This window comes from Tamandua tetradactyla, chromosome X, assembly GCF_023851605.1.
Source record: "Tamandua tetradactyla isolate mTamTet1 chromosome X, mTamTet1.pri, whole genome shotgun sequence".
Lineage (NCBI taxonomy): Eukaryota > Metazoa > Chordata > Mammalia > Pilosa > Myrmecophagidae > Tamandua > Tamandua tetradactyla.
The window spans coordinates 117,278,441-117,295,044 of record NC_135353.1 but is presented as its reverse complement, the minus strand read 5'-3'; the positions used below and the strand labels follow the sequence as shown (position 1 = coordinate 117,295,044).

Below are 16,604 nucleotides of genomic sequence, written 5' to 3'. Positions count from 1 at the left end.
GGACCCACTGTGATATGAATCTGAGCTAAAACTCTATTGATCACCTGACCTCCATAAGCCCCCACTCTTACTGGTGGACCAGAGTGACGTTGTGGGTCACTGGAATTAATGTCACTTCTGAACCAGTGTCTAATAATCCCTGAAATCACTGATCATTTCCTTTTCCCCAATGCACAGTTACCCTGGTAAAAGGCCGTTGGTCTTGGGGAAGGCTTGGAGGAAGATTCACAGTATAAATTTGTGGCAGTGTAACAAGGTTCTCCCCCCAAGGGACCTGGCCTCCCCTTCCTTCAAGGGGCTCTGGGTCTTTAAACTGTTTCAAGTCTGGAAATTGATTAAGGGGCCGTGACTCTGTGTTTTTGTAATTCAGGTTAGACTTCTGTTCACTCGACCTAGACCTTTTCTGCTTATACAGATAAAACAAGAATTTAGTAGGCTGCCCAGCTATTGTACTTCTAGGTATCACATGATCTATTGGCCAATGCCACAAGTCTCTGAGAGTCAGATTACTTTGATTCTTGCTTTGAGTTTGCTGTTCATTATGATAGCCATGCCTACCTTTTCTTTGAGGCTTAAGTGCTGCCACTTGGCTTCGGCCAACTCAGGATCCAGTCATCCCTATTGTGTTTAAGGATTCCAGCTCAGTGACAGCAGTTCCCATGGTAATATATGCCCACAATATTTCTCCCTATATTCCCAAGTGATTGGGTCAGTGGAGAGGAAGAGCTCCTGGAGAGGACTATCCTGGGATTCTTCCAGTGTAAGGCCAGGGAAACCCCCAGGAGCATAAATCAAGACATCTCTCAGGTGTTTGAGTCCCCAACTCCTCAGGAGCATTGTCCTGGAATTCTTCTGGCCCAAGGTGGGGCTAGAGTCCCTGATCTGTGTTTGAAACTCTCCAAGAAGTGTAGGTCTAGACATCTCTAAGGAAATGTGTTTAAGGGACACCTGGTGACAGTACTCACCGTGTTCCCAAGTGATTGGGCTGGCAGAGAGAGCCATACCCAGATCTGATGCATGTTGGGATGCCACATGATCACACTGATGCTAGAAAGGATCCTCTTTCTCTTTTTTCCAGAGAAAATTGGACATACAAACAGTCAATATAAGCTAAAAGATGGGGAGACATAGCCCTCCAATAGAACTTGCAATACCATCCTCCAGTCTGTAAAAGACAGGGAAAGTAGTAAGAAATTCCCTATGCCCAAATGTTTATGGATCTCTATCAAGACAAGGACCTGAGAACAACTTGTTGCTTGTGTTATGCCCAGGTCTCAAATTCCATTAGGGGAAAAAAAAATCTTCTTGATAATCCCCCTGTGCTTGTTTTAATGTATTATGTACCCCAGAAAAGTCATGTTTTAATCCTGATCCAATCTTGTGGGTGCAGCCATTTCTTTTAATCCTAGTTCAATACTACAGTGTGAAACTTTCGATTAGATTATCTCCACAGAGAAGTGGCATGCCCAATTGTGAGTGTTACCTTTTGATTAGTTGGAGATGTGACTCTAACCTTTCCAGCTGGGTCTTTATTAGTTTACTGGACTCCTTTAAAAGAGGAAACATTTTGGAAAGAGTCAGAAATGACAGAAAACAACAGAGCCGACAGAAACTTCAGAGAAGAGCTGACACAGACGCCAATACTCAGAGAAAAGAGGCACAGATGTTTGAAAATGCTTGAAGCCCAGCAGACATTGCCATGACATGTTAAGCAAGGCAGAACCTGGAGAAAGCCAAGGGAAGCCAAGAGATGAAAGCCAGCCCCAAAGAAGCAAAGTAAGGAACCCCCACGGGAAGAGGCTTGAAGCAATGGAGCCCAGGAGCAAGGGACCAGCATATGCCAGCCATGTGGCTACCCAGCTGACAGAGGTGTTCCTGATCAATTGAACTTCCTTAATACCTTAATTCAAGGTATTTTTCGCTGGATGCCTCACTTTGGACATTTTTATAGGCTTAGAACTGTAAACTTGCAATTTATTAAATTCCCCTTTTTAAAAGCCATTCCAGTTCTTGTATATGGTATTCTGACATCTTGCAAATTAACACACTCTCTTTTAAACTTTCGCTAAAAGGCATAAGAAAATGTTCCACCCAGCCAGTTAATTGGAATACACTAAGGGAAATCACTCAGGAGAAAGAGGAAAACCAGGCCCTGTTCCAGGCGAGGCTGGTGGAAACCCTAAAAGGAATACTAATGTCAGCCTAGATTCCAAGAAAGGTCAGATTTTGCTGCACCCTCATTTTATCAGCTTGTCTGCCCCTGACATTTGGAGAAAGTTGCAAAACCTTCCATGGGCACACAAACACCCACTAATAACCAGGTAAAACTGCCTTTTATGTCTTTAACAAACAAGACAAGGTTGAGGAGGAGGAAAACGCACAGAGGTAAGGAAAATACCAGAAAACAGTCTCAGTTTATTGCAGTCACTATTAAACACACCCTGCCCCCTTGAGGTTACCCAAATCATGTTTCCAAGCCTCAAGGGCCTTGCTTAAACTATGGGTCAGAGGGCCACTGACAGAGGGAGTGCCAGAAACCTTGAGACAACCCTCAACCTCAGGACCTATTGGGGCCTTCCCTCAGCTGCCAACAAAATAGGCATCGAGGCCAGGGACTCCACCATCTCCTGAAAGAGGACAGGACAGCCCCCAGAGTCATGCTTATGGCAAGTAAAGAAGGCTGACGGTGCCTGTGCTGGTTTGAAATGATTTGTGTCCCCTAGAAAAGCCATGTTTTAATCAAAATCCCATTTCATAAAGGCAGAATAATCCCTATTCAAAACTGTATGTTTGACACTGTAATCAGATCATCTCCCTGGAGATGTGATTTAACCAAGAGTGGTTGTTAAACTGGATTAGGTGACGACATGTCTCCACCGATTTGGGTGGGTCTTGATAAGTTTCTGGAGTCCTATAAAAGAGGAAACATTTTGGAGAACGAAGGCAATTTGGAGAGAGCAGAGAAAGCTGCAGCACCACAAAGCAGAGAGTCCACCAGCCAGCGAGATGAAAAAGGAAAACACCTCCCAGGGAGCTTCATGAAACAGGAAGTCAGGAGGGAAAGCTAGCAGATGATGCCGTGTTTGCCATGTGCCCTTCCAGCTGAGAGAGAAGTCCTGACTGTATTTGCCATGTGCCTTCTCACTTGAGAGAGAAGCCCTGAACTTCATCGGCCTTTATGAACCAAGGAATCTTTCCCTGGATGCCTGTGATTGGACATTTCTATAGACTTGTTTTAATTGGGACATTTTCTCAGCCTTAGAACTGTAAACTAGCAACTTATTAAATTCCCCTTTTTAAAAGCCATTCTGTTTCTGTTATATTGCATTTCGGCAGCTAGCAAACTACAACAGTGCCTGAGGCTGCTTATGAACCTACTGACATCACATCTAACCATCAACCTAGAGGAGTCTTGTGTGACCCTTGACATGGCAGGTACAATTGTTAATTTCTTAATTAAATAATAGAGCCATTTACTCTGTCTTAAACTGTCACTCTGGGCCTATCTCCACTCGGACTTGCCTAGTCATGGGAGTCGACAGTAAAGCCAAAACTAGAATCTTCACTAATCTTCTCCTTTGTAAGCTTGAAGACATTCTAATGTACCATCGATTTCTTATTGTTCCTGAATGCAAGACCGTAACCACTTAGGTATTTCTGTTAAAATTTCAATCCAAATGAATATATAGGGGATTTGGTCAGGGTGGCCTGGATCACCAAAAATCTCCCTTGAACTTCATAAGCCACAGATAGGTCTGTGGTTCCCTCAGGAGGCCACCCAGAACCAAAGTTGGCCACTCCCGTGAGCAGAATTCTCCCAAGTTTAAGGCATTGACGGGGGCTCTGTAGTCTCTGGTCTTCTGCTGAAATTCCTGGAAATATTTCAAAAAAACACTGAAGGGGAGTACAGACAGATGAACTTGACTGACCCATGGCAATTATGTCAAGAACGACACAGTGTAACGAGACCAACGAATGAGAGGAGGGACAAAACGAACCAAGACAAACAAAGCCTTATCCCTCATTGATTCCTAACCAGAATCCTGGGCAACGTCTTGCTCCGGGACCTGACCTTGGAAGTAATGCTGCGTCCAGCCTTCCAGAGGTCCCTGTCCTGGATCCGGTAACAGACCTGTACTCACCGGTGAGGTTTCCAGAAACAGGTGACTGCATCAGATTTTGTATAATTTCAGAGGGTCCTGTAGAACTGGCCCGGTTCCTGGTCCTTGCCTGGGGTGGAGGAACGTCTCTCCGAGGCCTTCCCCTAGGCTGGACCTCAGTTCTGGGACTGATCCCCAGGACCTGTGGTCACCAGATGTCCCGTTACAGATGATCTCACTTGGGCCTCCAGATGCTGTGGGGCGCCAAGTTGGAGTCTTTATTAGCCGGCCAGGACTGTCTCAGAAACTTCCAAGAGGGAAGATTCAGAGAGCAGCCAGATGTTTTCAAGGTGTGTTTATAAAGGCTAAAATCATGTTGTGGTTTTGCAGTTGCTAGCAAACAAGTGTGATCATAGAAGCAGAAAAATGCCGTTAGCTGTTACCATAACACATGCCGTTCTCAGTTTCCTAACATTGGTTACTGTTTAAGTCTTGGGGACATTCTGCCCCAATGTTGTGGGGACTTTCCCTAATTGGGCCTGATTGATTGCTCCTGCTTAGGCCTGATTGATTACTCCTGACTGGGCCTGAGTAATTACTCCTGGCCCTCCACAATACTCAGTATTCATGAGAATGTGGAATAATTTGAGCCCTCATACACTGCTGGTAGAAATACAAAATGGTACAACCCACTGTGAAATAATTTTAGCACCTTGGTAATAAAATTATAAAAAATAAACTCTAGTTAAATTGCAGAAAAGGAACTTATGGCTCAAGTAAAGCAAGGGAAAGTATATAGAGTGAATGTGAATTTAAACAGAAAACAATTGTATTAGTTTGCTAAAGCTGTGGAATGCAATATACCAAAATGGAATGGCTTTATAAAGGGAATTTATTTTGTTACAAGTTTACAGTTGTTAAGGCCCTCAAAATGTCCACATTAAGGCACCAACAAGAGGTTACCTTCACTCAGGAAAGACTGATGCCATCCAGAACACCTCTGTCAGCTGGGCTTTGGCTTGCTTAGCATCTCACGGGAAGGCACGTCGTGACGACTGCTGGGCTCTGCCTGTGTCTAGGCATCTGCTCTCTTTGTAGGCCTTCGAAGCCTCTGCAAATGCCCATGTCCCTGTCAGCTCTGAAGCAGCTATTCTCCAAGTGTCTACATCTGAGGTTTCTCCAAAGTGTTTTCCCTTTTAAAGGACTCTAGTAAATTTATAAATACCCACATCTCCATCTATCAAAAGGCCACACACACAATTGGGTGTATCACACCTCCTTGGAGATAATCTAATAAAAAGTTTCCACCCTACAGTACTGAATCAGGATTAAAATAAATGGTTGCCCCCCACCCCCAACAAGAATGGATCAGGAGGACTTCCGGAGAAGATGGCTGCTTAGTAAGACACGTGGATCTTAGTTCCTCCTCCAGAACAGCTACTAGGGGAATAGAAATGATACAGAACAGCTCCCTTAGCCACGACAGAGATAAAAAAGACAGCGTAACCCATACAGGAACGGCTGACTTGCTGAGAGAACCTGTTTCAGTGAGATCGCCGAGGGGCATGGGATTCCCGGGGCGGGGCGGAAAGAGGCCAGAATCCCTCCCTCCCTCCTTCCTGGGCCAGCTGGGACAATTGGACAGGCAGTCCCCTCAAGCCGCGGCGGCTAGTGCCCCCACCACGCGCGGCCCTCCGGACCAACTGAGAGAATTGGATCGGAGATCCCCAGGCCACGGAGAATGGTGACGGGGGGGTCCCTTCCAAACACGTGACTACCCGGTCCGGCTGGGAACGGTGCGCTTTCCCGGGTCGCGGTGGCTGGCGCCCTCCCACCACGCTTGGCACCCCGGGCCGACTAGGAAATTCGGACGGGTGCTCTCACGGCCTGTGGCGGCCGGCGACCCACCCCGCGTTCGGACCCCTGGGCCGGCTGGCCCTCTTCCAAGCCGCTTCGGCTGGCGAACCTGCCCCACGGTGAGAGTTTTCCAAAGTTAAAGGACACACAGCACCTTTTACTGGTGGGACCCGCAGACAAACGTGTCCCGCGAGCGCCACCTACTGGGCAGGATAAGAAAAACAGAACCCAGAGATTTCACAGAAAAATCTTTCAACCTGTTGGGTCCAACACCCAGGGAAATCTGACTAAATGCCCAGACGCCAGCAGAAGATAACGGATCACGCGCAGAAAATTGAAAATATGGCCCAGTCAACGAAACAAACCAATAGTTCAAATGAGATACAGGAGCTGAGACAACTAATACTGAATATACGAACAGAAATGGAAAACCTCTTCAAAGAAGAAATCAATAAATGAGGGAGGACATAAGGAGACATGGGCTGAACAAAAAGAAGAAATAGAAAAACTGAAAAAAAATCACAGAACTTATGGAAGTGAAGGACAAAGAAGAAAAGATGGAAAAAACAATGGATACCTACAATGATAGATTTAAAGAGACAGAAGACAGAATTAGTGATTTGGAGGATGGAACATCTGAATTCCAAAAAGAAACAGAAACTATCGGGAAAAGAATGGAAAATTTTGAACAGGGTATCAGGGAACTCAAGAACAATATGAACCACACAAATATACATGTTGTGGGTGTCCGAGAAAGAGAGGAGAAGGGAAAAGGAGGAGAAAAACTAATGGAAGGAATTATCACTGAAAATTTCGCAACTCTTATGAAAGACCTAAAATTACAGATCCAAGAAGTGCAGCGCACCCCAAAGAGATTAGACCCAAATAGGCGTTCTCCAAGACACTTACTAGTTAGAATGTCAGAGGTCAAAGAGAAAGAGAGGATCTTGAAAGCAGCAAGAGAAAAACAATCCATCACATACAAGGGAAACCCAATAAGACTATGTGTAAATTTCTCAGCAGAAACCATGGAAGCTAGAAGACAGTGGGATGATATATTTAAATTACTAAAAGAGAAAATTTGCCAACCAAGACTCCTACATCCAGCAACATTGTCCTTCAAAAATGAGGGAGAAATTAAAACATTCTCAGACAAAAAGTCACTGAGAGAATTTGTGACCAAGAGACCAGCTCTGCAAGAAATACTAAAGGGAGCACTAGAGTCAGATACAAAAAGACAGAAGAGAGAGGTATGGAGAAGAGTGTAGAAAGAAGGAAAGTCAGATATGATATATATAATACAAAAGGCAAAATGGTAGAGGAAAATATTATCTAAACAGTAATAACATTAAATGTTAATGGACTGAATTCCCCAATCAAAAGACATAGACTGGCAGAATGGATTAAAAAACAGGATCCTTCTATATGCTGTCTACAGGAAACACATTTCAGACCCAAAGATAAACATAGGTTGAAAGTGAAAGGTTGGGAAAAGATATTTCATGCAAATAACAACCAGAAAAGAGCATGAGTGTCTATAGTAATATCCAACAAATTAGACTTCAAATGTAAAACAGTTAAGAGACAAAGAGGGACACTATATACTGATAAAAGGAACAATTAAACAAGAAAACATAACAATCATAAATATTTATGCACCAAACCAGAATGCCCCAAAATACGTGAGGAATACACTGCAAACACTGAAAAGGGAAATAGACACATATACCATAATAGTTGGAGACTTCAATTCACCACTCTCATCAATGGACAGAACATCTAGACAGAGGATCAATAAAGAAATAAAGAATCTGAATATTACTATAAATGAGCTAGACTTAACAGACATTTATAGGACATTACATCCCACAACAGCAGGATACACCTTTTTCTCAAGTGCTCATGGATCATTCTCAAAGATAGACCATATGCTGGGTCACAAAGCAAGTCTTAACAAATATAAAAAGATTGAAATCATACACAACACTTTCTTGGATCATAAAGGAATGAAGTTGGAAATCAATAATAGGCGGAGTGCCAGAAAATTCACAAATACGTGGAGGATCAACAACACACTCTTAAACAACGAGTGGGTCAAAGAAGAAATTGCAAGAGAAATTAGTAAATACCTCGAGGCGAATGAAAATGAAAACACAACATATCAAAACGTATGGGACGCAGCAAAGGCAGTGCTAAGAGGGAAATTTATTGCCCTAAATGCCTATATCAGAAAAGAAGAAAAGGCAAAAATGCAGGAATTAACTGTCCACTTGGAAGAACTGGAGAAAGAACAGCAAACTAATCCCAAAGCAAGCAAAAGGAAAGAAATAACAAAGATTAGAGCAGAAATAAATGAAATTGGAAACATGAAAACAATAGAGAAAATCAATAAGACCAGAAGTTGGTTCTATGAGAAAATCAATAAGATTGATGGGCCCTTAGCAAGATTGACAAAAAGAAGAAGAGAGAGGATGCAAATAAATAAGATCAGAAATGGAAGAGGAGACATAACTACTGACCTCACAGAAATAAAGGAGGAAATAACAGGATACTATGAACAACTTTACGCTAATAAATACAACAATTTAGATGAATTGGACAGGTTCCTGGAAAGACATGAACAACCAACTTTGACTCAAGAAGAAATAGATGACCTCAACAAACCAATCACAAGTAAAGAAATTGAATTAGTCATCCAAAAGCTTCCTAAAAAGAAAAGTCCAGGACGAGACGACTTCACATGTGAATTGTACCAAACGTTCCAGAAAGAATTAGTACCAACTCTCCTCAAACTCTTCAAAAAAATTGAAGTGGAGGGAAAACTACCTAATTCATTCTATGAAGCCAACATCACCCTCATACCAAAACCAGGAAAAGATATTACAAAAAAAGAAAACTATAGACAAATCTTTCTAATGAATATAGATGAAAAAATCCTCAATAAAATTCTAGCAAGTCATATTCAACAATACATTAAAACAATTATACATCATGACCAAGTAGGATTCATCCCAGGTATGCAAGGATGGTTCAACATAAGAAAATCAATTAATGTAATACACCATATCAACAAATCAAAGCAGAAAAATCACATGATCATCTCAATTGATGCAGAGAAGGCATTTGACAAGACTCAACATCCTTTCCTGTTGAAAACACTTGAAAAGATAGGAATACAAGGGAACTTCCTTAAAATGATAGAGGGAATATATGAAAAACCCACAGCTAATATCATCCTCAATGGGGAAAAATTGAAAACTTTCCCCCTAAGATCAGGAACAAGACAAGGATGTCCACTATCACCACTATTATTCAACATTGTGTTGGAGGTTCTAGCCAGAGCAATTAGACAACAAAAAGAAATACAAGGCATCAAAATTGGAAAGGAAGAAGTAAAACTATCACTGTTTGCAGACGATATGATACTATACGTCGAAAACCCGGAAAAATCCACAACAAAACTACTAGAGCTAATAAATGAGTACAGCAAAGTAGCAGGTTACAAGATCAACATTCAAAAATCTGTAGCATTTCTATACACTAGTAATGAACAAGCTGAGGGGGAAATCAAGAAACGAATCCCATTTACAATTGCAACTAAAAGAATAAAATACCTAGGAATAAATTTAACTAAAGAGACAAAAAACCTATATAAAGAAAACTATAAAAAACTGTTAAAAGAAATCACAGAAGACCTAAATAGATGGAAGGGCATACCGTGTTCATGGATTGGAAGACTAAATATGGATAAGATGTCAATCCTACCTAAATTGATTTACAGATTCAATGCAATACCAATCAAAATCCCAACAACTTATTTTTCAGAAATAGAAAAACCAATAAGCAAATTTATCTGGAAGGGCAGGGTGCCCCGAATTACTAAAAACATCTTGAGGGAAAGAAATGAAGCTGGAGGTCTCGCGCTGCTGGACTTTAAGGCATATTATGAAGCCACAGTGGGATAAACAGCATGGTATTGGCATAAAGATAGATATATCGACCAATGGAATTGAATAGAGTGCTCAGATATAGACCCTCTCATCTATGGACATCTGATCTTTGATAAGGCAGTCAAGCCAACACACCTGGGACAGAACAGTCTCTTCAATAAATGGTGCCTACAGAACTGGATATCCATATGCAAAAGAATGAAAGAAGACCCATATCTCACACCCTATACAAAAGTTAACTCAAAATGGATCAAAGATCTAAACATTGGGTCTAAGACCATAAAACAGTTAGAGGAAAATGTTGGGAGATATCTTATGAAACTTACAATTGGAGGCGGTTTTATGGACCTTAAACCTAAAGCAAGAGCACTGAAGTAGGAAATAAATCAATGGGAGCTCCTCAAAATTAAACACTTTTGTGCATCAAAGAACATCATCAAGAAAGTAGAAAGACAGCCTACACAATGGGAGACAATATTTGGAAATGACATATCAGATAAAGGTCTAGTATCCAGAATTTATAAAGAGATTGTTCAACTCAACAACAACAAAAAGGCAACCAACCCAATTACAAAATGGGAAAAAGACTTGAACAGACACCTATCAGAAGAGGAAATACAAATGGCCAAAAGGCACATGAAGAGATGCTCAATGTCCCCGGCGATTAGAGAAATGCAAATCAAAACCACAATGAGATATCATCTCACACCCAACAGAATGGCCATTATCAAAAAAACAGAAAATGACAAGTGCTGGAGAGGATGCGGAGAAAAAGGCACACTTATCCACTGTTGGTGGGAATGTCAAATGGTGCAACCACTGTGGAAGGCAGTTTGGCGGTTCCTCGAAAACCTGAATATAGAATTGCCATACGACCCAGCAATACCATTGCTGGGTATCTACTCAAAGGACTTAAGGGCAAAGACACAAACGGACATTTGTACACCAATGTTTATAGCAGCGTTATTTACAATTGCAAAGAGATGGAAGCAGCCAAAATGTCCATCAACAGACGAGTGGCTAAACAAACTGTGGTATATACATACGATGGAATATTATGCAGCTTTAAGACAGGATAAACTTATGAAGCATGTAATAACATGGATGGACCTAGAGAACAGTATGCTGAGTGAGTCTAGCCAAAAACTAAAGGACAAATACTGTATGGTCCCACTGATGTGAACCGACATTCGAGAATAAACTTGGAATATGTCATTGGTAACAGAGCCCAGCAGGAGTTAGAAACAGGGCAAGATAATGGGTAATTGGAGATGAAGGGATACAGACTGTGCAACGGGACTAGATACAAAAACTCAAAAATGGACAGCACAATAATACCTAATTGTAAAGTAATCATGTTAAAACCCTGAATGAAGCTGCATCTGAGCTATATCTTTTTTTGTTTGTTTTTTACTATTATTATTACTTTTATTTTTTTCTCTATATTAACATTCTATATCTTTTTCTGTTGTGTTGCTAGTTCTTCTAAAATGATGCAAATGTACTAAGAAATGATGATCATGCATCTATGTGATGATGTTAAGAATTACTGATTGCATATGTAGAATGGTATGATTTCTAAATGTTGGGTTAATTTCTTTTTTTCCATTAATTAATAAAAAGAAAGAATGGATCAGGATTAAAATATAGCTTTTCTGGAGTACATAATATTTTCAAGCCAGCATAACAATATTAAGATAAAAATGACAGGCATAATGAAAATTGAACAGGGGTTCCAAGAGTTGTAGGTTGAAAATTCTTCACACCATGGCCTACTAATCTGAATTTGAATAAAACACTTATCATCTTTGATCTTCCTTTTAATAGAGATAACTAAGCAGAGAGGTTTATATATTTCTTTTAACTAAAAGGCGGATAATGAACAGAGAGTTAAAGTTTCTCAATAGTGGAGCCGTATGTAGAGCACGCATCACCTGCTGTGGGAGTCATTCCCGAGAGCCTGGGCTACAGGGCTCTTCTCTGAGTTTGTAGCATCCCCTGGCTCATCCCTGCCATGGCTCTCTTCACTCTTGTTTTGTGATTCTTTCCTCATTTGATGCTGAGCTCTTTGAGAACTCTTATCATGTATGAATCCTTCCTGTGCCCCCAGGGCCTCCCGACAGGTGCTCAGAGATGTATTTTTGTCTGAGTGATGAAGACACATGATACTCACTTAATCAAGTTATAGCCATGCTTATACCTGCAATTTGCTTATTGGAAATACTACATTGTAAGGAGCAGGAAATCTGTCTTCACAAACTTTGGTTCTCTTAGACGAGGGGATGGGGTTTGTGCCATTTACCTCACATTTTGCCCATGTGCTGGTCTGAAAATGTTACGTACCCCAGAAAAGCCATGTTCTTCTAATCCATTCTTGTGGGTTCAGATCTGTTGTTGGTGGGATTTTTTGATTAGGGTGTTTCCGTAGATATGTGACCCGTCTAATTCAAGGTGGGTCTTAATCCTTTCCTGAAGCCCTTTGTGAGCCCGTTTTGAGAGAAGCTAAGAAAGAAAATGCTCTGGGGAGAAGCAAGAAGACAGCAGACATCGCCATGTGCCTTCCCATGGGACAGAGGAAACCTGGATGCCAGCTGCCTTTCCTCTGACAGGGTACACTTTCGTTGGTGCCTTAATTTGGACAGTTTCATGACCTGAGAACTGTAGCTTGTAAATTAATAAATACCTTTGTAAAAGCCAATCCATTTCTGGTATATTGCATTACAGCAACTTTTGCAAACTGTGAACAGTCTAGAAGTGTCCACACTCTGGAAAGTGCTGTTTTGGCTAATTCACTGAAATCTTCTATATACAAAAATGGGGAAAATCCCTCAATAAATGCTTTATGAATGAACACAAAACTGCCAATCTGGTTGTTTTAGTTTATAAGTGTTGTCTCTCAGCCTTATAGTAGCAGAATCAAGTGTATGAACCCAGTGATGAGTGAAGGTGTTAAGTTCGGGCGAGTTCTTTCGCTCTCCTCGTTTTCCTCCTGTTTCTGGGCTACCCCATTCCCAGTTTTTTTTGTTTTTTATTTTCCTTTTGCTGTGTGCCTTCCTTTTATTCTTCCTTTGTACTTCAACTATTTTTCTATTTATGTGCCTGTCTTCTCCACCAGAGCGTGATATCGCTCATGGCAAGTACCATGTGTCACTGGTCTTCTTTGAGGCATCCCAGATATTTCTTGAAATATGATACATGTCAATACATGTCTGTTGAATTAATGTTATGTAATGACCCTGACAGGAGAAGTATCTCTTTTGGAGTGAGTGTTATATTTGTAGACACCTTACATACTCTCACTGTTCTGTGCCTGACATTGCAGAGGACCAGCTCTGCCATGGTGTCTTGACTACCGTGTATGTAACCTGAGTCTTGGCAGAATATCCTGCAGTTCCTCTGGTAGCAAGAGGAGATAAGCAGCCTCATGAGGAGCTGCCATGACTCCCTGTCTTGCTGGAGACTAACACAAGGTCATTTCTCATGCCCATCCCTAGTTTCAGTTGAGCACGTGACATTCTGCCTTAACCCACCCTAGGGTAGAGTTGTAGGTTACAGAACCACTTCCTACCTTAAGGTACAGCTGGAAAGTGACCTGTGCCCCTTCAATTGAGGGTTTTACCGTGGGACTCTTGTATTCAATTGTGCAGTACCGCATGGCCAGAATATTGACTTCTTTTCCTTGGAATCACACAGACAAGGACACCTGTTTCTGCATACAACACGACTGAGGGCAGTATTGGGAAGCCCTCAGTCATTTACAAACCAGCTTTAGAATCGATGCCACGTGACACCAGCTACATTGTTATTTGTTTAATTAAATAAAATTAGTTTCTCGATGAACATTTTTTTAAAAAATTAACTTTATATCCCTACTTGAAGTTCAAAACTAGTATCACTTGCTAGAGATGTAATTGCAAAGGTAAATGAAATGATAATTTATTTGAAAATTTAAATGAAAAAAAGCAATTTAACTAAAGAACCAAATCCATTTGTACTTTAATGCCTACTTCATACAGCTCATTTATTCTTCATAAAAGTCATTTAATGTAAATATTATAGTTTCTATTTTAGACATTGGGAAAAGACCCACCATCACACAGGCAGTATGTGTCAGAGCCAGGCCTGAATAATGGCTTGCCATATCCTACAAGGAGACAGATTGGACCCATGTAATTTTGCCTCAGGAAGTTCCCCTTATTCTTTTCCTTTTTCCTCCACCTGGGAAGTTTCAGCCAGCTCCACAGCCTAGGGACTCTTAACACATTATGTGACAAAATGGGATATCCTACAACTTAGTCTCACTTTTTGGATCAGAAGTATTTCTAAACCTCTGTAAGAGGAAGATATAACTGCTGCTTAATGTCTGCCATTCCCTAAGCAGGGTGGATCCTGGGTAGGGTTCTTTGTTGTAAAACGATTTGGGGGAAGGGGGGCGGTATATAAGGATGCAAATGGGGCCCAGAGATGTAACTTGTGATTGTTAATAGCAATACGGGTATTGATATATAAGGGGCATAAGGCTGGAATCAGCCAGCTGGAAGGGGTTCCGAAGGAGAACTGGTGACTACCAGGACAACAGAAGACTTTGTAGAGGAAAACAGATTTGTGGCTGCATGCTCTCCACCTCTGAAAACCTGATGAAAGAAGTTTTCGCAAGGATGTTGTGTCAGTTGTCCATGGGGTTTGTGATCTCATTTCTTTGCTCTGCCTCCCCACAAACTTACCGAAATGGGTTAATCTTCTAGTTATATTATTTATATCTCAACAAAATGTTCATAACATTTTAATAAAATATTTTTGTTTCTGTAGCAATGATTTCATCTGAGACACCATGTGAAGCCCACGTGCCCAATTTTGGGAAACACTTCAAGGAAGAATGTCAATAATATGTGTAATACTTTAAATCTTCATACAAATATCAGATTCTCATTAAAACACACCATTAGGTCTTCTGTATCCAATACTTACAGAAGCTTTTATTTTGAGAAAAGAGTAAGGCCTTTGAACTAGAACTTGAAGCCCCAATCTGCTTCGTGCTTGTAAATTTTCTCAAAACTCTGACTTACCTTCTCTGTGAGTAGTAAGTTAGGGAATACATGTTAGAATGTAGCACAGAGAAGTGGCAAACAGATCTTACACATCCAATACGGATCTTCATTAAGAGCTCAATGAATGGAGCTATTTTTATAATTGTACACAGCTCTAGGGTTAGTCATCCATCAGGACCATTTAGCAAAGACCAACATTGTTCTAGTTTGCTAGCTGCCGAATGCAGCACACCTGAGACGGATTGACTTTTAATAAAAGGGGATTTATTTTGTTGGTTCTTCAGAGGAAAGGCAGCTAACTTTCCACTGAGGTTCTTTCTTACGTGGAAGGCACAAGATGGTCTCTGCTGGTCTTCTCTCCAGGCCCCTGGGTTTCGACAACTTTCCCTGGGGTGACTTCTTTCTGCATCTCCAAAGGCCTGGGCTGAGCTGCTGGTGCTGAGATGAGGAATGCTGAGCTGCTTAGGCTGTGCTACATTGTGTTCTCTCATTTAAGCACCAGCCAATTAAGTCGAATGTCACTCATTGCAGCAGACACGCCTCCTAGCTGACTGCAGATGTAATTGGCAACAGATGAGGTTCACATACTGTTGGCTTAGGTCCACAGCAACAAGACTAGGTATGCTCATCTGGCCAAGTTGACAACTGAATCCAACTAACACAAGCATTCTCTATGCAAATTAACAGAGCAGTTACATTTAACTTTCTCTTACAGAAACTTGATACCAAGAAAGAAAAAGGAGCAGGTAGCTTTCTCAGTGACAGCATCATTAGAGGCATCTTCCAGGCAAGATGTTTGTCTTACAATGTTTGAAGGGATGGTGTCATGGTCAGGGACATGTGTCAACTTGGCCAAGTTGTGGTACCTGTGTGGTTGGGCAAGTGCTGGCCTGTCTGTTGCAATGAGGACATTTCATAGAATTAGATCATGAGCACGTCAGCTGCGTCCACAGCTGATTCCATTTGTAATCAGCCAAAGGGGAGTGTCTTCTGCAATGAGTGATACTTAATCTAATCAGGGAAGCCTTTTAAGGAGGCTTTAGGAAGAGACAGGCTCTATTCCTGCTTGGGCTGGGGAGCCTCTCCTGTGGAGTTCGTCCAGACCCTCCATCGGAGTCGTCGGCTTCACAGCCTGCCCTGCGCAGTTTGGACTCTGCATTCCTGTGGTCACGTGAGACACTTTTATAAATTTTATATTTGCGAGTGTTCCCTGTTGATTCTGTTTCTCTAGAGACCCCTAACTAATACAGATTGTAACCTGGAACTTCCCCTTCTGTTACTGCCGTTTAGGTGGGATCCAATTCTAGAGAGAGAAGCAATCAAGGACCAGCTGGTCATGGGAAAGCCTAGCTCTACATTACTCACAGCACTGTAGAGATTTCAGTTAGAGAATACAAGAAGAGGCTTTATATCCCAATTCATTTTATGAAGCTGGTGTAACCTTGATACCAAAGGCCAACAAAAAGAGTACATGAAATAAAAATGTATGATAATCTCACTCATGAGGATATATAGAGAAGTCCTAAAACGAATATTAGGGAAGAAGATATTCTATGATACAATTTGTTTACTCTGAGAATGCAAGATTGGTCTAAACGTAAAAACTTACTAATGTAATTTACGTTGACACATTAATGAAGTAAAAATAC

At 41.3% G+C, this 16,604-nt stretch overlaps 1 pseudogene across 1 annotated transcript in view; it reads right to left on the bottom strand.

Moving 5' to 3' along the window:
• The window catches only part of LOC143671118 (cleavage and polyadenylation specificity factor subunit 7-like), a 408,209-nt pseudogene that overhangs the window by 16,669 nt on the left and 374,936 nt on the right, over positions 1–16,604 (bottom strand). The gene's annotated exons all lie outside the window — the stretch shown is intronic.